Source organism: Mauremys mutica, chromosome 3, assembly GCF_020497125.1.
Source record: "Mauremys mutica isolate MM-2020 ecotype Southern chromosome 3, ASM2049712v1, whole genome shotgun sequence".
Classification (NCBI taxonomy): Eukaryota; Metazoa; Chordata; order Testudines; family Geoemydidae; genus Mauremys; species Mauremys mutica.
Window position 1 is genome coordinate 36,303,731 of NC_059074.1, and position 25,722 is coordinate 36,329,452.

General features: G+C 40.6%; 1 long non-coding RNA gene across 1 annotated transcript in view; it reads right to left on the minus strand.

Moving 5' to 3' along the window:
* LOC123367157 overlaps window positions 1–14,952 on the minus strand; it is a 181,761-nt gene extending 166,809 nt beyond the window's left edge. Inside the window, exon 1 of the long non-coding RNA XR_006578327.1 lies at window positions 14,856–14,952. This is a non-coding gene — a long non-coding RNA (uncharacterized LOC123367157). The remainder of the gene's footprint in view (window positions 1–14,855) is intronic.
* Between the last annotated feature and the right edge of the window lie 10,770 nt (window positions 14,953–25,722).

A 25,722-nucleotide genomic window follows, 5' to 3' on the forward strand; every position in this document is an offset into this window, starting at 1 on the left:
GCAGGGGCGGCTCTAGACATTACGCCGCCCCAAGCATGGCGGCATGCCGTGGGGGGCACTCTGCCGGTCGCCGGTCCCGCGGCTCCGGTGGACCTCCTGCAAGTGTGCCTGCGGAGGGTCCGCTGGTCCCGTGGCGACCAGCGGACCCTCCACAGGCACGCCTGTGGAAGGTCCACCGGAGCCTGCCTGCCGCCCTCCTGGCGACCGGCAGAGTGCCCCCCGCGGCATGCTGCCCCAAGCACGCGCTTGGCGTGCTGGGGCCTGGAGCCGCCCCTGATAATATGGATAAGTTCTGAGGTCAGATTGCATCCTGATCTGCAACCAACAGAGGGTACAGAACACACTTGATCACACTGCATATAGGTCTACCCTGGTGCTCCTATTGCTCCCATCTCTCTCTCCAACCAAGTTGTGGACGAATTTCCTCCTCCCCATCTCCCATGATTTGTTCACTTCCCCTCCTCACCCCCTGCTTTGGAGGCGTTAGGAGCAAATTTGACACCATTCACTACCAGTGCAATACCATTGTGCCCTTGGAGTTTTCCTTCAGCCCCTAGCCCTACTGAGCTGACAGACTGTTTAATGGGACAATGGCTTGGATAGTGATTTCTACCACAAGCCCAAGTTTTACCATATATGATGTGGATTACTGTATCCCTATTACAAGACTTGTAACTGTTTCTCCATGGTTAAGAGGATACAAACTAAGACACTCATGATTTCCAGAGTGACTAGAACACCTTGATAGAATCATAATATTATAATTCATGGTTAGTGATATTTTATCTTTCTGTTCTAATGCACTATATACATGCATGCCAATTTGTATAAAGGCTATTGCTATTATTAGATTCCCAAATGGCCATGAGGAGATTTTTGTGCAAAATAAGGGTCTCAGTCTTACATAAGCACAATGATTCCTCATTTTATGTACTGAGACACACTCTCAGCTGATACCATTATGAAAGACAGCTCTTAGAATCTATCATCTGATTGTACTATTATGCTGAATTCCTCTTGAGCATTTCTACTTTGCCTGCAAGAAGACTGAGAAATAATACCAACAGGAACTTGGATACATTTAAATATTTCCTTACACTGCAGGTAATGTAGAATACCATATAATTTGTAATGATAACTATGATAATGAATGCATAAGTAGCCAGTTATTAACCAGTTGTAATTGGTGCACCTTTCATCTCCTGTCAAGCACAGTGGTGTGGATTAGGACCAAAAGGCAACTATCAGCTCTCTCATTTCCTGACTCAGACAAAAGGCAAAAAGGTGCCTGTCTAAGCTGATAGGTACCTGATCAAAGGGCAGAAGCCATCCAGACTTAGCAACCTGATTGCTCTTCAATGGCCTACTGCCTTTGATGTAGGTATAATCTAACTACAGATTCTATTTATATTGGGAAAATATAGAGATTGTAATTGAGAAAGGATGTAGTTACCATTTCAGCTTTGGCATCCTAATCAGATTGAGGGAGGCAGTGAATACATTCTGGTAAAGTTATTAAGAAATCATTTCTATAAACATCCTGCATCAAACTTCTTCTGAGAGTTATTCTTTTTCCTTCCCCAGAGGTAACAGGAATTTAGGCATGGTTTACTGTTAAGTGAGAGCTCCAAACAAAACAGAAAAAAAAATTTACCCTTGAAGCAGGAGGGATGAATTGCATAGCTGGAAGCAAATGCATTTGGAAAATTTTACATGCTCTCTAGTCTGACAATTCAAATAAATCTTAGGAGCAAGAGACTTGCAAGTTTTACATTTTTAAAACCACAATTTTAAGATATCAAGTAACAGATATTTAACATGCATTTTAATCATTTTATTAAAAGTTTCCCAGATACTTATTTTAATAGCACTGCATGCATTCTGTGTTGACATTGCTGTTACACGAGGCTATAGAGACACTAACTTCATCAAATAGTCAAGAAGATAAAGTACTGTTTTTTGGGGGGAGGGTTAGGTACTGTAAATGTCAGCTGAACTAAACGTGTAGTGAAACCACCCCGCAAAACTATTGTTATTATTATTACTATTACTACTACAAGGCTACTTTCAATAAAAACCAAATATGGTTTCTCTATTCCATTGAAGCATATAGACACCTAATATGAAAACTAATGCTGTCAGTAATAAACAGGGTCTCTGTTTTTCTGGGAAATAGTTCAGTACTATTCCACTCTAAGCGTATTTCTCTGTGTGCCTAGTGCTTTTTCCAAGCCAACATCAGATCATCTTTGTCTGCTATACAGTACCTTTAAGGTGAATAAATAAATACCTAAAGGAAAAATAAAATCAAACTCAAATCAAAGTGCAATTAAAAAGTTGTGATGGCTAGTGAAAACAATCATACCCTCGTAGACTGTCATTCTAAGCATCATCATTATTAGGTTGCCTTTACACTTGTGTTATAATTGGATTATTACAATTACACTTTAGCTTCCCCAAAAAGAAATCAATCTTCTGAAGAGGACATTAATCAACAGCTGACATGCAAACCCAGCTACACAGAAACCTTGCTACTGTGAGGACCACTAGGGGCATCATGGAACTCCAGTGGGTGAGTAGGGGTTCTCCGAGATATCCTGCTTGCACAATGCAAATGCAAGAAGAATGCCTTTACAATTGCTTCAAAGCATGCTCTGTGGTGCTCCTGATAACTACTGGTGGAAGGTGCAGAATGAGCTCCCCTTAGCAATGTACACAAGCCCCTGACTACATGCTCAACCCAGCAAAGCCCAGTCCTTAGGGATGTGGTGTGCCATTAAGAGTATGTCTACTCTGCAATGAAACACCCACAGCTGGCCCATGTCAGCTGACTCAGACTTGTGGTGCTCGGGCAGTGGGGCTATAAAATTGCTGAACAGACGTTCGGGGTCAGGTTGGAACTTGAGTTCTGGGACTCTCCCCCCTCACAGTTTACCCATTCTAACACTGAAACAGCATCTATGTCCTAGTTTCCCCTTACAATTGGCTTTCCACACTGGCAGTGTGATTTGGCCTTCTGGCCAAGTCAATAAGAATTTTCACCTTCCAGGACAGCACAAAAGGTGTCCAAAGCAAAAGCAATAATCTTCTAGCTCTCTTCAGGCTCAGTAGTTTTTGTGTTCAGGGTATGCCTTGGTTTTTCCTCTCAGTACAGGAGAGTTAAAGTCAGCTTCTTCTCACCATGACCAGAAATCCCAACTTGGGCCCCCTAAACAAGGACTGGTGGTCCAGTGTTGGTACCATTTCACACCAGTACTGTATTGCCCCAGGCCTGTTCTTTCTCATACTTCACATCTTCTCAAGACCCTTCACAGGCTTTTCCCCTCAAGGCTAGGTATTGCCCCAGCTCTTTTTGTGGAGAGCCCCACACCAGGGTTGCTCTCTTTTGGAGTCCCTGAGGAATGCTTCCAGGCATATTCTAGTGCCCTGTGTTTCTCTATGATATGAGCTCCAGGCAGCTCTTCTCAATAGTCCTGTCATCACATCACATCACTCTATTCTATATGGGTTCTGATGTTGTGCTCATCACTGTAGTATCAGAGCACCCTTCAGTTGTGCATTAGAAGATAATCATGTTGGCACCACCTCCCTAGGTAACCCATTCCAGTGCTTCACCACCCTCCTAGTGAAAAAGTGTTTTCTAATATCCAACCTAAACCTCCCCCATTGCAACTTGAGACCATTATTCCTTGTTCTGTCAATTACTCCTTGTTCTGAAGATAAAAGGGAAACTGAGACACAACTAGATACCAGGGCTGGAAGGATAAGAAATCCATGTCATAACTACCTTGACGACTTTAAGGAGTCACAATGGGCATGTTCCCCAATACATTGCCTGACTTTTAAATAATCCTGCTGATTTAAAAAAGCTAAATGAATTGTTAGCCTTAAACAAAAAATAACGTAAAGCAAGTTTGAAATTGGATTTTAAAAATCCACAGTAGATACTAGAGACAAACTTTGTCCCATATCCACAGTACAGAAGTCTTAAAAAGCAAACAAAAAACAAATTTGCACAGGCTTCTGAAATACAGAAGCTGCAATTTTTATTCACTCTGATCTTAAAAGAGCTGGTAGGGGCACTCAACTTTGCCAAACAGAGTTATAAAGACACTTTAAACATCAATTGAAGTAACAGAATAAAATTTTAGACACCCTTCATAATTTGTTTGAAAATGCATTTAGAAAAAATGTATTAAAATAATAAAGAAATTGCAGCAATGAGTAATAACTAAAAGTAATTTTGAAATATAAACAGAGAGTTATATTTATATATACAAGAAATCCAGATGAATATTAGTCCCTGCTCTCCTCACCATGGCTGGAATCTCAGCCTAAGTAGGGCCATGCAGATGAATCAGGGAGTGGGGGCTGAGTAAGTTCTGTGACATTCTAGCCCACTGAATCCAGCCATGTGAGTACAGGTATCAGAATGTGGCCTCATTCATTATAGATAAAATATAAGTATGTATTGCCTATCCACAGGGACCATGAACATAATTTAATACTTACACATTTGCCGCCTTATCAAAGGCACCAAATCAATTTGCTTCTTCCCACAGACAAACTCCTGGGTAGAGGTCAGCTTTGCACATCTGCACACACACAGCCAACAAATTCAACTCTTTTAGACCAGCAAATCCCAGAATCAAGGGACTCCTACTAACAATGCCCCCAGCCCTGAAATAGCAGAACCATCCTAACCCCCCACATACACAACTGCATCCATATAGCAAGATTCCAACATAATCCTGAAGGAAGTACCATGGCTCCAGTAACTCCTACAGACTGTGCCCCCTTGGTTAGGGAATATGGGGAAGAGAGAGACTAGACAACTGAGAATAGAGAGTGATGCATGAGAAGTGTACTAGCAGCAAAGAATCCTGTGGCACCTTATAGACTAACAGACGTATTGCAGCATGAGCTTTCGTGGGTGAATACCCACTTCTTCGGATGCAAGAAGTGTACTGTAGTAGATAGGGCACAGAACTGGGAGGCAAGAGGTTCATGAGCTACATCTGGTTTTACCCCAGATCTGCTGTGTCACCTTAGTCCAGCTGCTTCATCTTTCTTTCCTTCTGTTACCTCTTCCATCCTGTCGATTTTGAGCTTTGAGAGGAAGGATGGTCCAGGTTAGGCTGCTAGACTAGAATTTGAGAGCAGAGCTGTTTGAGAATTTTTTGCTCAAACTATCTTCTTCATTTTGTTGTTGGAAAATGCAGATTCGTTAAAACTGACCCTTTTCACAGGAAAGGGTTAATTTCAACAAAATAGTGATGGGAGAGACTTTGTGTCTGTCCCCAGTGGTTACAGCACTTGCCTTGGATGTTGCCCATGGGTGGGGCTCTTGCTGTTATTTTTGAAAGGTCTAAGTTTTGTCCCAGTATGGAACAGGAAAATATTTTTTATCTTAAACTTACATGGGATGGGAAAACCATTTCCTGCCCATCTCTACCTTAGAGACCTCAGTTCAATTACCTGCTCTGTCACATGCTTCCTGTGTAACCTCGGGCAAGTCACGGCGTCTCTCTGTGCCTCATACCCCAAATGTATTTAAAAAAAAATCTTATTTCACAGGGGTAACCTGAGGAAAAATACACTAAAGATTGTGAAGTGCTCAGATACTATGGTAAAAGGAGACTATATAAGTAGCTAAGGTACATTAGTATGAATCTGTACAGTGGCTAGTACAAAGCCTCTCATACCTCAGTTGGGTTCCTAAGCAGTACTGTCATAAAAATACGTTACATAAGTTATCATTCCGTTAGCAGCTACTCAAACTTTCTCTACCACACACAGAGGCATTTCTATTTGACCTTACAATTCAGGGCAACCTGCTTCCTGAATATTTTGGCCTGCTTCACAGACAGCATCTGTAGTCTTCAGGGCCTTGCATGGCCTGGAAGACCACAGATGTTTTCAGCTGGACAGAGCCCAGCAACTTCAGTTTCCCGTTTTTAAGTCCTTTTGCCAAAACATCTACTTTGTTTGTGCACCAGAATCATCAGCAAGGTTGGTACAGCTTTGGGGATGTGTTACCGAACTGATGCTGCAGATCTAGTAGAGGGGAGATGGAACATACTTGGTATGTCCTTGAAAAAGCTAGATATTAGGATTTGCCTTTTTTTGTTTTCCTAATCTCGTTTGAATCAGGAATAACTCCACTGAAATAAACTGAGTTACACAGCACAAAACTGGTATTAAAAGTGAGATCAGACTTAGGCTCTTAGATTATTCTGGCCTTTTCTAAGTGTATTATACCTTTAAGGTAGGTTTTACTTTAGGGCTACACTCATGATTGCTCTATTAGAGTTAAGAGTTATACTGTCAAATTAAAATTCACATCAGTTTGATTTCTTTTAAGAATCTGCTAGTGTTGCAAGTGCCAGCTGAGATTAGTTACTTTAGTGATTTTGGAAAAATATTGGGGTCCCCATGCCCCCCCTTCCCCAGTTGGGTCACATTGTGAGAGCAGTCTATGTATAGTCCATTTAATAATTTACCCATATAATCACTTTTTTTCTTTGTGCAGATCATTTATTCAGCAATAGGGGAAGGGAACATCTTAACATAAGATGACATAATTGAAACAAACACACAACTTGGCAGGGGACTCAGGGGCAGTAGATATACCTACTGTACTTCTAATTTATATTTTAAAAAGTCCTAGATTTTCAAATTGATGGTGTCCCTTTGGCAGCTTGACTTCAAATGACAAAAAAACAAAGCAATACAGACCAATCCAATTCCCTTTAAAGTCAGTGGAAAGACTGCCATTAGCTTAATGGGAGTTGGATTGGGCCACTAGCACAGATGGCTCCTTAATGCAGGTGTAGTGTCTAAACAAGAATCGTACCACTGGATGATCTTCTTTATGTGCTGAAAACTTCTTGGCTTTAGAGAGGGAGTTAAAGACTCCTTAAAAGAAAAGGAGGTGATGGCAGAATTGGGTCTTTCAGATGCATGTATAAGTTATGTATAGTGATCTAACAGTTTTTTTGTATATTTTTTCAACATCTGTACGAATAACCAGAGACCCATATAAAGACTTTTAAATAAGAATTTTTTTAAAAAAATCAATATTTATTCCAAATGTCACTACTTCTGTCAGTTTACGTCAGACTCTCAACATCAATTATATATTTACACATTCCTTTGCTTTTTGTTTTTCTTTCACTTACTCTTGTTAAAAACCATCCAACAATTCACTGTGGCATTTGCATTTGGAAAAGAATACTCCTTACACTGAGTAAGTTCACATCTTTATCTTGGCTGTGTGCTAACAATTTTTGATTCATACCTTCTTTGAGGGAGCTCAAATAGCAAAATATTAAATATAAAAGTCTTATAAGTCCAGGACACATCCTTCTTGACTCTTGCATGGATACCCAATAAGCCCCTCCACAATGAACTGCTCTGTGCAAGGGCTAAGTAAAGCAACCGTCCTACCACTTCTGGAACACAGGGATTGCTCCTTATGTGCACACCTGGGGTACACATTCTCCCAAAGAAGGCAGGGAAAGCCCACTCCAGTCTGTATGGTGGGGTACACTGGAGAAGCAGGCTACACAATCCTGAATGGTGTGGGGGTTTTCCCCGCCTTGCTTTGGGCAGTGCCTAAATGGCACAATATCAGTAGGATAATGCATTCTGGGAGATAAAATTCTAGCTAGCCTGCATGGGCTGTGATGGAGAAGGTTCTTCTCTTTTCCATTGCAGAATGTAAGACTTACTTAGAAAGCTGAAACTAGTGTTTTCTTGAGTGCTAAATTATGGCTGTCACAGGTGGTTCTGTCCCTCTAACAGCAGGCCTAAACCAGTATAGTCCTGAGCCCCAAGGAACACTCTACAGTAAGAATTAAGTTTGCCTGTGCAGGTGATAGAAATGTTCTTGGTGGTGGTCTGAGACTGTGGAATGGACAACTCCAGGAACTATAGAGTATCACAACTTCACCACTTTCGGCTCCAAGTGCAAGGTGCATTTATTTGACCATGTCACTTCTCTAATACGTACATAGTAACATTTTTAGTAAAACAGAAAGACCCACAGCCACACTCCTGAAACTCTACCAAAATAAAACACTCCATTGCACATGTTTCTCCTCCAGGGATTCTATGAGTGGACCAATTTGTCTTTTGGACAAATCAAAATGTTCACTCCTTCTGAGGCAATCAAGAGTCCAAATGAATCTAAACACGCCATTTTCTCTCACGAGACCACATCCCTCTTCCCAGTATCTGTATAGTCCAAAGGGGGCAGCCTCCCATTGTCTCTGGAGGTTCCAGCCTGGAGTTGGAAACTAGAGTAAGCACACACCAGTAGCCCATGAGGCTAGCCTGCTATATTGCATAATGTGTTTTCTTCGTTGGTTTGATTGATTATATTGTTATTTTCTTGGGGGGAGGAGGAGTCTATACTGAATTCCAGTATGTATTACTCATAATATTTGGCTGTAACACAAGGAACCTACAGTCCTGTATGATTAGCTAGAGCAAGATAGCATAAGTGTTTGTAACCTTTGACATAGATAAATGACCTACAGGTTACGCCTTTTGACTCTGGGGAACTGAATGGAGAACCGAACAGAGAACTGAATATTTACACCATGAGTCTGGAACAGACCAGTAACCACAAGGTACACCGCAGAACATGGAAGACATGATTTAGGCCAAAGGTAATGGTTTGGGGGATGAGATAATCAATATTAATATGTATGAATCTGTCATAATAAGTTAGCCTATAGAGTAAATGTACCCAAAGATTTATCTGGGTGAGGAAATAAGATTTGGGCATGGTAGGTGGGGTCCTGATCAGGGCAGTGCCAGGACCCTATAAGAGGACAAACAACCACATGGGTCCTTGTCACTCTTTTTATCTTCTGTTAAGCTATCAGCTCAGCTTTGGCAATATAGCTTAGCAACTCAACACTTGTACCTGATCTACCACTGGGAAGGCCTGGACCATCAAATTCATCAGACATGCCAGAGGCGAGGCTGGTCTTCTGTCTCCCACTACCAGGTCTCCAAGAAAGGGTGTGAGTATGCTAATTTAACTAGTCTTTTAGAATAAAGATGTTACCACCATGAGCTATAGAATTGTGTAACTTCTTTGTGACTCTTTTTTATATCTTTGATCATTCTTTCATGTGTTTTAATAAAGATCTTGAAATTTTGGCATTTTCCTCAGTATAAAGTATCCTTCCCACACATGCCGAGGGTCCACTCATGACATTAAACTCCAAGTTCCCTAATCCTGTAGGCTGAATTGGGACAAGAACCTAAATATCTTCTGGTCAGATCATTGATGAGCCATAACAAACTAGCCCCATAAATTCAGGTCAATACACCAGGCTTCAGGCCTATACCCCTTCTATTATTCCAGCAGACCAAACAGTCCTCCTGTTTTCACCATCATGCAAGGGTCACACAGTCTTTTTTTAATTCCATTGAACCACTTACCCCTTCCAAAGTTCCTTCCTCTTCACACCTTCCTCTTCCTTGCCCTTCACAAGTCTTTTCCTAGCTGTTCAACTAGAATGGCCACTCCAGGGCTTGTCTTTTTCCTGCTCACTCTTTCTTCTGTGAAAAGACCCACAATACACGTGGTTTCCCTGGATCTCTGCCCATTATGACTAAGAGCAGTTCCTTATATTTCCTGGCAGTACTTCTCAGCATGCCTTGCTGCAGCCTACAACTACAAATCCCAGAATTTCCTTGTCCAGTACTGAGCTGGGTCCAGGACAATGCTTGGCCAATAATCTTATTTAAAGGGCCAGAACCCTAGTACCTAATCCACAGCTCTTCCACACACACCCCATTGATTTCAAAGGATAAATAATGATGAATGAACTGAAAGATCAGATACAGATCCATTGTCAGACAAATAGTATAAAGGTGCCTTTGAAGTCACCTTAAAGTAGATGCTATGAAGATAGCATGAAACAAAAGAAAAAAGTCACTTTTGTCCACCTGACCAAATAATCTTTCAAATAATATTTGATGAACAATGAACAATTGTTTCTGTATTCAATCAGCTTTCATAAAAATGCATTTTAACTTAGAGATGCCACTGCTCAATAGGTGCTCAATGGAAAAATAAATGAAAACATAATTAATAGCCCAATGATGCAAGACAACATACCTAAATAATGCTAGAGATTGAACAAAACATGGATGACTCTGCATATTCAACATCATAAGTCTTTTATTAATAAGTTAGAATTTGTGTTCCCTGTGTAAAAAGTGATCTGTGAATCTCCATAATAAGGGGGCAGCTCACATCCTCCTGCACTATTTCAGTTGGGAACAGGATAAGGAGCAGGCAGTTCTGTAAAGAGCCCCTCACCCAACAGTGAGGATGGCATTCACCCCGACCATGGCAGGAGATGCAGGTCCAGTTCCCAAGTCCCCTAGATACCACAAGCCAGAACTTTCCACATGCAGGTTGGGTGCTTGATGCCGGCTCTGGAAACCTGGCACTCTCCCTCTGCTCTGTGGCAGTGCAGCTCCATTGGAGCCACTGTATCACGTGCCAAGGGATGGTTATGCTGAAGGAAGGGATAAAATGAGGCCCAGATGGGGCCCTCCACCCACACCACCTCCGAGTTCCCAGAATTTTTCAGGGGATTACTCTACCCCAGGGAAACTAGGACCCAGGTTATACCTCCCTCCCATGTGGCCAAGGGGAACAATTGCAGAAAAACTACTCAGACTCCAGCTAGTAGGAGCAGCTAGAGGTTTTCAAAGCAGGGACCTTTGGACATTCAGTGACCTTCATAGTTTTGACTGGACTTTCTCTACCCTGTGCTGAGTGGTTGTTTGCTCCAACCCTCTCCCTTCCCCTGCATCGGTCTCTTCACCTCAGCTTCTACCCTCTTCCGACCTTCCACTGACCCCTTCCTAAACAAACACATACACACAAACGCTGTCACACACACAATTAAAACCATGGAAATGCCGTCACATTGTTCACTATGCTCGTGTGATCTACCCCTTCTCCCACCTTGTGTCTGTCTTGTCTATTTAGATTGTGAGCACTTCAGAGCAGGGACGGCACTATTCTGTGCTTGTATTGGGTCTAGCACAATAGGGCCCCTTTTTTGGCTGGCCATTAGGCACTATCCTAATTAATAATAAATGATAAATGTATAAAAATAATTAATAATAATGCCTCAGCTGGCCATGGGTATCTTGGGTCCTGCAGAAAAGAGGTCCATAGTTTCAAGTTGTACTTATGTATTTTGTGGAGTCATGGGATCAGTAGGGGAGAAAATAAGTCACATCATCCCTATTCTTCCTAATGCTGGCTTCTGTGCTGTGCTCCCCGGCTCATCTAGTCCCAGTCCCCACTTCCACCTTCTGCAAAGATCCCAGTCCAGCAGAGAACTCTGTGCATAGTCCTAGGAAAGGGGTACACTGCCACAAAAGCAGCTGATTGTCCCTTCCTGGTAGAAGAGGTCAGATAGTTTAGAGAGAGTCCACTCTGTATCCTGATGTCAGGGGCATGAACTGGCTTAGGGTTATTAGGTTTTAGTGAAGTATTTCATCAGTACAAAACCAAAAGGCTTCTGCTTCTAAAATTTTCCATGGCACTGAGCCATTTCCTTCATCCTGACTCCTGTAAACATGTTCTTTCCAGAAGTGTCAGCCAAATGATGTCCACTCTCCTTTTGAACATGAGTCCCACCTGGCTCACTGACTCAGTTTTCTAACAGAAGGCATTTTCCTAAGGTCTCTGAAGATTTAGTCATACATTAGCTCTTTCACCTTAGTGTATTGTAGGAAAAGCCAGACATATAGTAGATCACACACACACACACACAAATATCCAGCTATAAACTCACACCCAGCACTACCATGAAACTTGTCTTTAACACTCCTTTAAAAAGCTAATGATTCTATAAATAAAAATCTTGATTTGCACAACAGACTACCCTAGTTATTATAGTAAAACAATCAAGGATATAATGAGATTATAACAGCATCTAATACACTAAAATGTATTTCTACCTATTAATATGGCTATTACATGAACATTTCTATGACAATAACCAGAATGGAATTACACCAAAAATAAATTTGGCTCATTTTGTCCCTAGGAGGCCAATAGCTTTAAAAAAGCTTTTAGGATTGTTTACCTTAGAAAGGAGATGAATAGGAAGGGGCACAATAAAAGTACACAAAAATAATAAATGGTATATGGAAAGAGATCAGGAGCTTCTCTTCTCCTTGTCACATAATACAACAACAAGGGGAAGCTCCATGAAATTAAAAATGTAGGAAAGTCAAACTGATAAGAAAAAAATGTTTTCACACAACACATAATTGACCTGTGGAACTCATTGCCACAGGACGTCATTGAGGCCAAGAACTTGAGATTCTAAAAGGGCTTGTACACTTATATGGCTATCAAGAATATCCAGGCTTATTATAGTTAATGACAATACCATTTTTAGAAGGGAAGGGATATAAAACCTTGTGCTTCAGGGCTAAGCCAATCGTTAACTATTAGAGGCAAAGATGAAACCTTTATGGGGAAACAAATTGTTCCACATCTTCCTACTGCAGGGTTCTTACACAATCCAATGAAGCATCTGGTTCTGGCCAGTGTTGGAGACAGTTTGCCACTGTCAGAAGACAGGATACTGGGCTAGATGGACATGCATCTGACCCAGTATGGCCATTATGTTCTACTTCGACTGGATCGATCATTGAGCTGATCCAGAATAGCAATTCCTATGTTTGTTAGCCTAGGCATAGTGGGCTGGAATTCTTCAATATATTGAATTGGCAAAAGTCAAGAATATTTCATTATGTGTTAATATTAACCAAGTATTGAGGAATTGAGTAGTATCCTTTTAAGTAATTTGTGAGCCCTCTACTGATACTCCCTGTGTTTTAGAAAGCACCAGAAACTAGTCAGCACAGCAGTGTTTTTGTAGCTTGGTCTTGCACATTTGTGCATATTTAGCAAACAGAGTTATCTTTACTTTGTTCCACCTTCTATATAGCACTGTCCCAGTAAAAGGAGCTATTCAAATCCACAACCAATGATGTGGAGAACAGGTGACATGATATGCAGCACTCCACTTGATAAAACATGAACTACAGTAAGAAGGCAAGCAGAAAGAAAATCGAGAACCAAGTTAGCCCTTCATTACCAAGGATTTTTATTCAGAGGGAACGCAGCACTCTTCAAATGAGGATGAAGGCTTTTAAATTAGCCTTTTCCCTCCCAAACACACTCAGAAAGGGATAGAAGAAGCAAAGCAAAAACTGTGTACATGAAAGAGTGGATTTAAGATTGTTTGTTTGTTTGTTAAGCACCGTCCTAAGTATGTGTTAGAAGTGAACAAAATTATTAATGGCAAATCCACAAATTTAGCTTCTTTTGCTGGTTTACAAGTTGTCAATAAGCAGCCTACAAATATCTTACATCAGATTAATGTAACTTTTAGAATTGGATGTAAACTTACATTTTTGAATTCAGAGTTTGGTTTCAGCTAATATTCACTAAAATACACAATACAGCTGTATAAAATGGACAATGTATCATTTTACTTAGCACAGAACACATTTGCTTAAGCATCATCCTATATACTCCCCACTTGGGCACTGGTGCTGCAGTTAGGAAGGAGTAACTTGATGGGCATACAGCAGAGCTCTGATGAAGCATCATGTTCTCTTACATTCCCTGTTCTGATTATCGCATGTTGCCTTGTGCTTATATGTGAAATATTTTTCACTTGCTATGTTCAGGATCAAGCCTGGTGGGACAGCTCCTCAGGAGGGTTCAATTATGGAGCCATGCCCATTTACATCAGCTTTTGATCTATCTCATCAGGTAATAGGTAATAAAGGTAATAATTGGAGATATACCAATCTCCTAGAACTGGAAGGGACCTCGAAAGGTCATCGAGTCCAGCCCCCTACCTTCACTAGCAGGACCAATTTTTGCCCCAGATCCCTAAGTGGCCTCCTCAAGGATTGAACTCACAACCCTGGGTTTAGCAGGCCAATGTTCAAACCACTGAGCTATCCCTCCCCCCTTTAGAAACATGTAGGAAATGATCCATAGTATAAAAAAGATGGTCATGTCATTCAGACACTGCTCTAGGGCTGGATTCCATGATTTACTATAGACTTACTATGTATCCTTGGGCAGCAAGTCATTTAGGCACAGATTCTCAAAGGTTTTAATAGGAATTAGACACTTAAATAGTTTTAAGGATCTGGGCCTTAATCTCTGAGCTTCCATTCCCCCACCTATAGTTTAAGGATAATACTTCCATTTTCTCCCTGTTTTTATGTCTTGTCTCTTTAACTGCAAGCCCTTCTGACAGGGACAAGCTCTGAATAAGTGTTTGAATAATGCCTTGTACCAGGAAATCCCATATTTGTTTGGGGACTGTAGGTATTAAGGTAAAATAAATAAGTTAAAAATGCAATAAAATAGTCCACAAAACAAAGGTTCCCCCCCGGATCTTGTGACTATATTTAGGGATAAATGTTAGCAGAGCAGCTGGATAAGCTAAGAGATCAGGCAGTGGTCAAGTTTCATCAGACAAATGCTCCATTCTCCTTCAAAGAAAGGGACAAAGAACATGGGAGATGAGGAGTATAGAAAGGGGAATGTTGTCACCACTGTATGTTTTCTAATCTACCGGTCTTGGTAGATTAAGTGGGGTTTAACTCAACACTGAGATGTCCAAGTGCCTGCTGAATTTATATCGTTCCCCCCTGCGAAAGGGTGGACTTGCTCCTACTTCTTTTCAAGACCACAAACAGCTCAGGGACCTTTGCTGGTAAGACACTCTGTGTAGTTTATTTACAGTGTTCATTTCCATTGCACTTACCCACTATACAGCCTTACAGCTACAGTTCTATGAAGCCCTCAACTCCTGAGGCAAGAAGGCAGGCACAACAAGAGCACAAACAAGTGAGCGAACTCACTTTCTCTTCTGCTTCCTCTTTTCAGGGCGTTCCTGTGCCTTTTGAATCACCTGCCTAATGGACTAATTAGCCTCTTAGTTCTCTTCAGCCCATCCCCAGCCATCAATTAGGCACCACTCTATCAGGTCTGCTCTACTGTCATTAGTTAGAGTTGCAATGACCAGAGTGCTGGCCCAGCTGCTGTTGCCCAGCACTCTGTCGTACCACCCCCACCACCATTGGTAAGGAAGAGGTGAACAGAGGGCTATCAGGCACAAGTTTGTTGTAATCATCATTCTTCCTGCCATCATATTCCCCTCAATGCTTTAGGGATCTCAAGTGCAAGCTAGGACTGAATCAATCAGCATTTACTTGCAGCAGGTCTACTTCTGATGAGCAAACTCCAACCCAATAAGACTTTGGGACTTGGGAGTAATAACAATGACTCATGAGAGCAACCTGTTTTCTGGGCAATGAAGAGACAAAGAGCCTCCAAGTGAATGGTCCCAGAGACTGATGGATTTCTAAAAAGGCACACATTTAAGGGGCTAGCCACCTTTGCTGTCTCCCACTTTGACATCCCCATAGGGAATGTTCAGGGGAAAAAATTTGTACAAATTCAGATTTATGTCGTTTCCAGTTGCCTACAAGAGGATATAATGGTGTGCATGGGATTTTTTTTTATTTAATCCATAATAGGACAAAATGTTAGAAGGAAGTACATTTCTTGTACTCAGATAGCTTGTTTGGCAGCAATGGCAGAAAGTTTTCATTTGCATTAAGCCAGGATTCCATGTTATATTTATACACGGCCATCCAAGGTATTACTGAGTAGCTCCTGATGACTAACACCTGAAAAAAGAAAGTGCATTTTTAGCAGGACATTACTTTAGTTTTCAGAGGAAAAAGAATCTTATTTCTGTGTGCACAGGTGTGCTCAGACACACCAGAAAATTGAAACCCAATTTAAAAGGCAATACTGGAAATATTTGAGCTGGGTTCTGATGCTGCTATGGCTGAAATAACATAAGAAATGACTTGAGGGGCTATCTTTGAATTTTTCTGTTCAATCTATATGACTGAAGCTATCAGTATGGATTGAAGTGGAAAACACAAATTAAATTCATTGTGTCATTGCAGCCAGAAATACTGAAATTATTTTCAACAATGCTATTTAAATAAAACAGCAGGGGGGGAGGGAAATCAAACCTACTTCTTAAATTTAGTATAATAGCAACATAAAGACCCTTTGCCAAATTCATCTTGGGTGTAACTGCATCAATTTTAATGTAGTTACACAGCAGGAGTGAGTTAGTCCCTTTGCACATGAGACTTCAGTGGTAAAATTAGATATATTTATATAGTAGATCTGATTTTCAGCACAAGCAGAAGGAACACCTCAGGTAATCCATTAAGCTTTCATATACACACTTTTATATCTCTGTATATATACTTTTACACCGGCTTAAAGAGAGTATTCTTCTGTCAGAAAGTGATTTGAAAACAGATAGTGGCATATAACCATACAGAATTATGTATTTAAGTGGAATCATATATATATAGATATCTAGCTATATACATATCTATAATTACATGCAAGATGAAGAAACACAATCCCAGGAGATGAAACACTAACTCTCTGAGTAGACTTTGTTTAAACAAGGGAAATATTTGGGGTGAAATTCTGTCCTGGGATTGCATGGATATGCATCAATGCAGAATTTGGACCATGATGAGTAAAACAATTTATTATAATGTAGATAATGTATGGTAAAAAGACTGCTGAATACAGGTAAGGTTTAATTACAAGTTATTATTCCTAGACAGAAGGGCACAGCCATGCTTTAGTCATAGAAATAGTTCCACTGAAATCAATCACTACTACCAGGAGTAAAGCAAAATAAAATTTGTCCCTTAAAAGTGAATCACTGCATTCCACCTAACAATCAAGAATTTTAAATGATGTGACATTCTCTATGTACAACTTTATTCAGATAAATTCTTGGATTTTTTGTTGACGGTGTTATTTCTGTTGTTGTTCACTGTGTGGCAATACTAACAGTTTGTTGAAATGGGGATGGTTAAAACTGGTTGTCAAAATGCAAAAAAAAGTTATTCTTTCATGTCTTTACTTCACTGAACTCTAGAGGTAAGCTACTTCCACTAAGGAATCTGGTTTATGCGTTAATCAGAAGTAATTCATCTGAATCCAGACAGATAGTTTTCACTCTTCATTTCACAGAAAATCCCAGGGCCCTGTCTTCAGATGTCAGTCTAACTTGAAATGTGTTATAGTGAGGCAAAATCTGCCCTATTACACCTTTGCAATCCCATTGACGTCTTATTGTTGTCATTCTTCTCAGTCCTGTATTCTCTGTGTAGAAGCGGGTTGAATTCTCATCCTATGAGGGGATAGAGAGAGTCCTCGTGGGGAGTAGGTACTCATGAGCTAGCATCTCAGGGTCAGATAATGGCCTTGTGCTTCAGTGGCTGGGAAATGAGCTACTTAATGAGCCTTCTTTATATTGAACTTGTCTATTTTGTGTATTATTCAAGAGATTAAACTTCTGTGGCAGAGCAATCTGTGAGGTAAATGGGGTCACATAGGTCTAACTAGGGGGAGTTAATTTAGCCCAGTATGTCTAATAAACTGACTTAACCACATTTAAACAACACAGAAAGGTAAATATTCAGTGCACTATGGAGGAATCATGTGGGTAAATATTTGATGCAGTAAACACCCTTTTATTGCTTACGACCAATACACCATGTTAGGACACATTTCTGGTTATCTGATTTTGAAACATGATTCCCCATGTTAATAGGAATTGAGAAGCTCAAGTCCTGTACACACTACTGGAAATATACCCCTCCTTCTTTTGCTATTTGGTAAATAGGGTCTTGTGTTTGATGGCAAGTGATTTTTATGTCTTTTTGGTTCAGCTCAGTTCTATAATGTCAATATGTGGCTCTATTTGTGCCATTCGTTAATTTTTTAATGATCTACGTTTTATCAAAACAAGCCGCCAGAGAGGTCCTGATATCTATTGGTAAGAGCTGAGGACTCGTAGTATGGCTTCTGGATTATGTCCTCTATGTGAATAACTGCAGTGTGAAACATTTATATGCTTAAAAGCAGCAAAGAGTCTTGTGGCTCCTTATAGACTAACAGACGTTTTGGAGCATGAGCTTTCATTGGTGAATACCCACTTCGTCGAAATACTCCTGTGCATGCATCCGACGAAGCGGGTATTCACCCACAAAGCTCACGCTCCAAAACGTCTGTTAGTCTATAAGGTGCCACAAGACTCTTTGCTGCTTTTACAGATCCAGACTAACATGGCTACCCCTCTGATATTTATATGCTTATTGTTCTAGTGTTGTCAAAAAGCAAAAGCTAACAAATACAGACAGTCAAGCTCAATTTTAACAAAGTACTTGGTGGTGGCAGCATAGCCAATATGCTGAGTACCTAAGTCATTACTAAGGGCTGGTCTACATGGCACATTACTGTGAAGCAAGCCAGGGTGTGAATATACAGCACACCTACTTGCTGTAGTATCAAATACTGTGTGAACTCTGCCACAGCACAGTAAAGTCCCAACTTGCAGCTTCACATATTACACTTCCACTGCACTGTAGCAGGGATCACACAGCAAGTTGATTCAGAGACATATTTATGGACCTGATCCTGCAAATACTCCTGTGCATAAAGTGTATAAGTATTTCCACTGAGTTAAATGGGATTATTCACAGAAACAACCTTGGACTCTTGTTTACCTGCAGGATTGGGGTCTACATTTCTTTCTAAATTTTGGAATATTTTCCTTTTGAAATTTGCTCTACCTTTAGGTAGGGAGGGAGTTTTTCTGGACAAGTGCAGCCCTGGCTGGGGTGCCCTCCAACAGCAGCCCCCAGCACAGCAGCTTTGTCCAGTCTCAGTTTCCCTTTTTGTTTGCCCATGAAAAGAGATGGTCTCTTAGTGTTCAATACAAAACCCACTTCTGGTTGTAATTTACTCATATACAGCAGTGAAGGAGTTCCACAAACACCTTGTAATATAACCATTCTCCAATTCCCATAGTAAACATATCAAGGAACAGCAGTATTCCATTCCCATCTCCAGGGATATCACCCTTGAGACAGTGAATAGCAGCACTTTGTTCCCAGTTTCTTTTGCCCCTTAGCCAGGGCCTGCTCTCCAGACCTTCCTGCCTGAGAGTGACTAGTTTCATAACTCCTCCACCCAAGTCAGGTCCCCCATGAGAGGGCTCCCTGCAGAGTTCCACTCCCCCGGCCTCCTTGCCCAGGATCAGGGGGTCCCTACCTCTACCCAGTGAACATCCCTACATGACCAAACCCTTGTTTCTGGGCTCTTCTCATAATTCTTTATGCAGGTCTTTGCAAGAGGAAGAGTCCACCGGCTAGTGTTCCACTCCTTCAGGAGCCCCTGCCTCTGAGCCCTATTCTTGCTCACGGGCATCCACCTTCCCACAACAATCATCTTGGTTCTGGGTTCAGCATCCCCTGGCCAAGCTCAATCTTCCACTTTTGCCTAGGGACACTGCCCAAGCCTTGAGAGATCCATCACTTTTCACCAACAGTTCTGTTCCTGCTCTCATCCAAACTCAGCTCTTCCCTTCTGCTTCCAGTCTCAGGCAGCTCCCACTCATGCTTTCTTTGCCTGACTCTCCAAGGTGCAAACACGCCCTCTGAAGCCCAGCTGGGGTTCAGCTGACCAATCACAGGTGCACCCATCTCTAGCATTTTAAAAAGCCATGTCACAGGATGACCACACGTTATAATCAACTGCTTAAAAACTGTGAGCCAAGTCCTCAGCTGGTGTAAATTAGCATCACCCCATTGGATGGAACTATGTCACTTTACACTAGCTGAGCAGGTGGCTCTTTCTAAATTCCAGCATTGTGAGGTTACTAGTAGTTCAGATTTTGATTGTCCTCAGATGTAAATCCTGAATCTCACACAATAGCAAATACACCTAAACAGAATTCACTTTCCAGCCCTTTTAATAAAAAAATCATTTTTCATATGTCAAAGCCTTGCTGACTTTCTGGGCACACTATATACTTACTCATTTTTTTCCTGAAGGACTGAGTTAATTAGGGACTTTTTTTGGTTGTAAGTTTTTTTATTATTATTATTATTATTAAGTTTTATTGTCTTTTCTGTCAATTGGGTGTGTTTTTCTTTTTCACAGCAATTTAAAATTACTCTAGTGCAGCAATACTCAATTATTTTTTGTAGGGTTGTTGATTAATCACAGTTAATTCACGTGATTAACTCAAAAAATTAATCAATCACAATTAATCACAGTTTTAATTGCACTATTAAACAATAGAATACCAATTGAAATTTATTAAATATTTTGGATGTTTGTCTACATTTTTATATATATTGTATTCTGTGTTTTAACTGAAATCAAAGTGTATATTATTTCTATTATTAATATTTGCAAAATAATAAATAAAATACTATTTTTCAATTCACCTCATGCAAGTACTGTAGTGCAATCTCTTTGTTGTGAAAGTGCACTTTACAAATGTAGATTTTTTTCTTGTTACATAACTGCACTCAAAACCAAAACAATGTAAAACTTCAGAGCCTACAAGTCCACTCAGTCCTACTTCTTGTTCAGCCAATCTCTAAGACAAACAACTTTGTTTACATTTACAGAAGATAATGCTGCCCTCTTCTTATTTACACTGTCACCAGGAAGTAAGAATAGGCATTTGCATGGCACTTTTGTAGCTTCCATTGCAAGGTCTTTACATACCAGATATGCTAAACATTTATATGCCCCTTCACTCTTTGGACACCATTCCAGAGGATATGCTTCCATGCTGTTGATGCTGATTAAAAAAAAAGTGTTAATTACATTTGTGATTGAACTCCTTGAGGGAGAATTGTATGACCTCTGCTCTGTTTTACCCGCATTCTGCCCTATATTTCATGTTACAGCCATCTCAGATGATGACCCAGCACGTTATTCATCTTACTTTCAGTTGACATTGTAAACATGAAGTAGGCAGCATTATCTCCTGCAAATGAAAACAAGCTTGTTTGTCTGAGCGATTGGCTGAAGAAGAAGTAGGACTGAGTGAACTTGCAGACTCTAAAATTTTACATTGTTTTATTTTTAATGCATTTTTGGTACATAATTCTACATTTGTAAGTTCAACTTTCATGATAAAGAAATTGCACGACAGTACTTGTATTAGATGAATTGAAAAATACATTTTTTTGTTTTTTTTTCAGTGCAAATACTTGTAATCAAAAATAATTATAAAGTGAGCACTGTATTCTGTGCTGTATTTGAAATCAATATATTTGAAAATGTAGAAAACATCCAAAAATATTTAAATAAATGGTATTCTATTATTGCTTAACAGTGCGATTAATTGCATGATTAATTTTTTTTAATCGCTTGGCAGCCCTAATTTTTTGTCAAGGTCCAAATTTCTTGGTCAAGCTATAGTCAAGGTCCAGATGCCAAAGAAAATAATAATTAAAAACCCCAATAATTATAATAATAATAAGAAGAAGAAGTAAATAAAAAGATTTCAGGGTCCATTCAAAAGTATTTGGCGGTCTAGATATTACCCAGGATCTGCCTATTGCCTATCCCTGCTACAGCTTATGAAATACTCTGTTCATTTATGTCCTCCCTCCAGTTGCTGGCCCTTCTGAAGATGAGTCTTACTACTAACAACTAGCAAAGTTACTCCTTTAGTCCTACTGATAGGGGATACGTGTTTAGTGCTCAAGGTGCAGGAACAGAATTCTCCCACTGCAGGACACATGTATCCACAATATGAGAAAAGTGCCGCTGTGTCCCATCCCTGCTAAGTCTGTATGTGTGCATTCACATGTAGACATATACCTAGAAATTATGATAGGCACATAATATTGCCTGCAAAAACAATATATTGATAGTTGAATACTTTGTAGCATTATTTCTAATTGCATTGTTGCTTACAAGAAAGTAAATAATGTTTGAGTTAAATTTGGCTTTTTTTCTAAATATGCTTAAATCATACATTCTTCATAAAACTATATGCCTGTGTTTCATTTACTTCTTTAAAAAAAGCCTACACTTACATCTTGGAGGATGTATTTCTCAAAGTTGAAAATCAGATTCTAAAGATCAGGAAAACAGCGTGCCCTTATTTTGTTAAAAGTACTAACATAGTCAGTCTCCACCTCCAATTTTATTTCAGCCTAGTTTCCCTACTGAAATAGGAACAGATTATTAGAAATTCATCTTTTTTACTCGAGGGATTCTTTGATCCTTACAAAAAGGGGAATAAAGACTTTGACATTAGTACAACAAGGCTTTTTTTTAAGCAAAATATAAGAGGTATTACACAGGCATAACCCTTCTTACCATTAAAGTGATAGAAAAGATTTCCCATAATTCCCCATTACCTTCTGTGTCCAAAACAAAACTGATCCAACCAAAGAGCTGTGGGTTATAGTTACGTTCTTCCCTACGGTTAAAATAAAAAAATTACCCACACAACCAAAGAAAAAAAGCTTCCGTTCTCTGTGAAGTCTTTTTAGTAACATATAAAAATTTTCCCCTTAGACATTATGACCCCTTGTTAGCGCTGAAGCTGGCAGGAAGGATTTCACTTGATTCTTAGTGGTTCAGTATCTCCAAAGGAAACTGATCTGCCTGAAGAACTATTGTACAGAAATGCTGACAAAGATGTGCTTACTAGACATCCTGAAGGGAAGAAAACGTTTTATGCTAATTTTTCCATTCAATGTCTCTTAAATAATATGTGTCAAAAGCAATGCTGGGCTCAATCCTGTATGCACAATTTAGAGAAAACTCCTACTGTAGGCAATGTAAGTATATATACACTGTTGGCCATGCTGTAGTGGCTATTGAGATACTGCCGGGAATTGGTACTTTGAATTGAAGCCAGTGGGGAGTAACGCCTGAGTAATGATTGCGGCATTAAGGCCCCTTGTTTTAAGTTTCCTGCCCTTGCTGTATAGTTAGACATTTGTTTTGCACCTGTCATCTTGGTGCAGCATCTGGACACATTAAAGAAATTAACTACAAGCAAATGAGTATTACTACCACTTTATGGTTGACACTTTGAAAAGAACTATGTATTATAAGTATATGGAGGAGGGGGCAAAGTCATTTTACTTTTCCTGGTCTATACAGTGGTTCTTCTGCAGTTCTCCATTAGATGAAGTTCCCTGCCTCAAAGTGAATATCAAAGCTCCTTTAAGAAAATATGTATGAGCCTGGGATAAAGGGAGCAAAAAGACTACACACTCTCTCTGTTTTGCACATGTAGCTGGTTTATTCATCCAGGATGAAATTCATCCCTGTCAGCACAAGTCCTGTACACTACTTAATTCCCCCTTAAGCTCTATTTGGAGGATTTAAGTGATGATACACCTTTGCTGGCCTTCTGGAAAGGGATGAATTTCATTCTGTGTGAGAGAATCAGCCACAAGTGCAACAACTGACAACTGACTTATGCTCCTATGATATTTTTTCTAATGTCTAATTTCAGTGTGAAATATTAAATTTGTTGTAACATGGAAACTGTTGGCGATTGCAAGCATTTTAGACCATCTGGCACTTCTTACAAACTGAAGGATTAGATTTTGCTCTTGCAGATTTAGCTATGCTACCACTAGGCCTTTCCAGGGTTTTTGCATGCTTTTAACAAATTAATTTGGTGGGCATCTCTGGGCATCTGTGGTGTGGAAACTGAATAGAGTATTTCCTTGAATCTGGCCTTTTAGCTTTCTGGAATTAAAAAATAAAGATAAATTGCCTCATTAGTGCAGAGCAAAAAGAATGATGATGCAGGTACTATTTTTTTATAAAGATGTTCATGACACTTTACAGAAGAAAGGAAAATGGATCCACTGCCCGTAAGAACATACAGACTAATCCTCCATTCTGTTTCATAAGCAATCAGCGATGTAGCAGTCAGCAGAGCTGTGGGGGGGAAATCTTTATTAAGCATGCTGAGAGGCTGGTGTTACAAATTCTAGAGCATTCACTTGTAAGTGAGCACCTCAGCACCAGTTTGTGTCACCCACATACTCAATCTGCAGGATATTTTGTAAATCCAATGAAACTGGGGCAACTTAGTTAGGAGAGACCAGAAGCATATAGAAGTGGGGTGTGCTCTGTTACTAGGCATGCTCAGCAGCTGTTTCTGAAGCTGTGCAGAGGGCAAGCAGTCTTGCAGGCTCCATACATTCACCGTCTAAGAGCTGAACCAATCAGAGCTCTGTCACGAAACAGTTATAAATATGGGACCTGAAGACAGTCAATTGTGAACTAAGTGGCTGATCAATGCCGGACCAAGAGTTCTGTCTGCTGTGGAGATTGTGTCCCAATGCTTCATGGTTTCAGCCAGCCAGCAGCAAAGATCAGGAAGAGATTCCCACCTCACCAATGAACTCTGGGAGGGGTTTTGTTTATCTCCTTCCTCTGCCACATCAGAGATGGCCCTGGCTAAAGATGGGACATTGGGTGTGGTGGACCAAGATTCTGAGGAGGCACCAAGCATTCTCTCTTTCTCTCTCTGGTCCTTTGCTGGCTGGTTCTTGCTCTCATGCTCAGGGTCTAACTGATAGTTTTGTGGGGATGGAAAGGAATTTTTCCCATGTCAGATTAGCAGTGAACTTGAGCAGGTTTTGCCGTCCTCTGCAGCATGTGGATCACTTGCCAGGATTATCTGGGAATATCTCACTAAACCCTGGTCTACACTGGTGGGGGAGACAGAGGGGGTCGACCTAAGATATGCAACTTCAGCTATGTGAATAGCATAGCTGAAATCGGTGTATCTTAGGTCAACTTACCTGGCCGTGAGGACGGCGGCGAGTCAACTGCTGCCGCTCCCCCATTGACTCTGCTTCTGCCTCTCACGAGCTGGAGTTCCGGAGTCGACGAGGAGTGCAATCGGGGATCGATTTTATCGCGTCTACACTAGACGTGATAAATTGACCCCTGATAGATCGATCACTACCCACCGATCCGGCGGGTAGTTAAGACCTGCCCTTAGATAATTTCCCTGCCATTGTGGGAGTCTCGACCTCAGTCCTTCCTATTCTCTGCCTGTGATACATAATAGTCTAGCCTCCTGGGGGCTGTAATACTTTGGTCTAATTTCACTTGGGATTTTGTGTTCAGGCGTTGGGTGGTGTTGGTGGCCTGTGCTATACAGCAGATCAGAGTACGTGATCTGGGGTTCCTTCTGGCCTTAGACTCTCTGGCTGTAAAACTCAATACCTGGACCACTTTGGAGACAGGCTGCTTGCTGGAATCTTACCAGCAGTTTATTGGTTTGGTGTGGTGTAATTGCTGCTGACTGTGAGAATCTGGAGGCTGTGTGAGAAGATTGTGGAGTACTTGGAGAAGAACTGGTAGGCTGCCATTCTCCTCAGGCCCTGGCGAACCCATGAGACATACACAACACAAACATGCACTTTGAGGCCACACTATAGAGACTCAAAAAGAACAGGAGTACTTGTGGCACCTTAGAGACTAACCTGAAACCTGTCACTATAGAGACTGACACATCATCTGTGGGAGAGCAGAGGGGACTGTGTCTGTATATGTCCCCTAAAGTATAAAAGCGTAATGGTTTTGTCCAAGCCTCACACTGAAATATATATAACTGCAGCAAAATGGGGATAGCGTGTAAAGAACACCTATAGGTGTATTGCCAATAGTTTGATTTAAGAAAGTTATTCACTAAGAAATTATATGGTTCTCTCTCTCTCTCC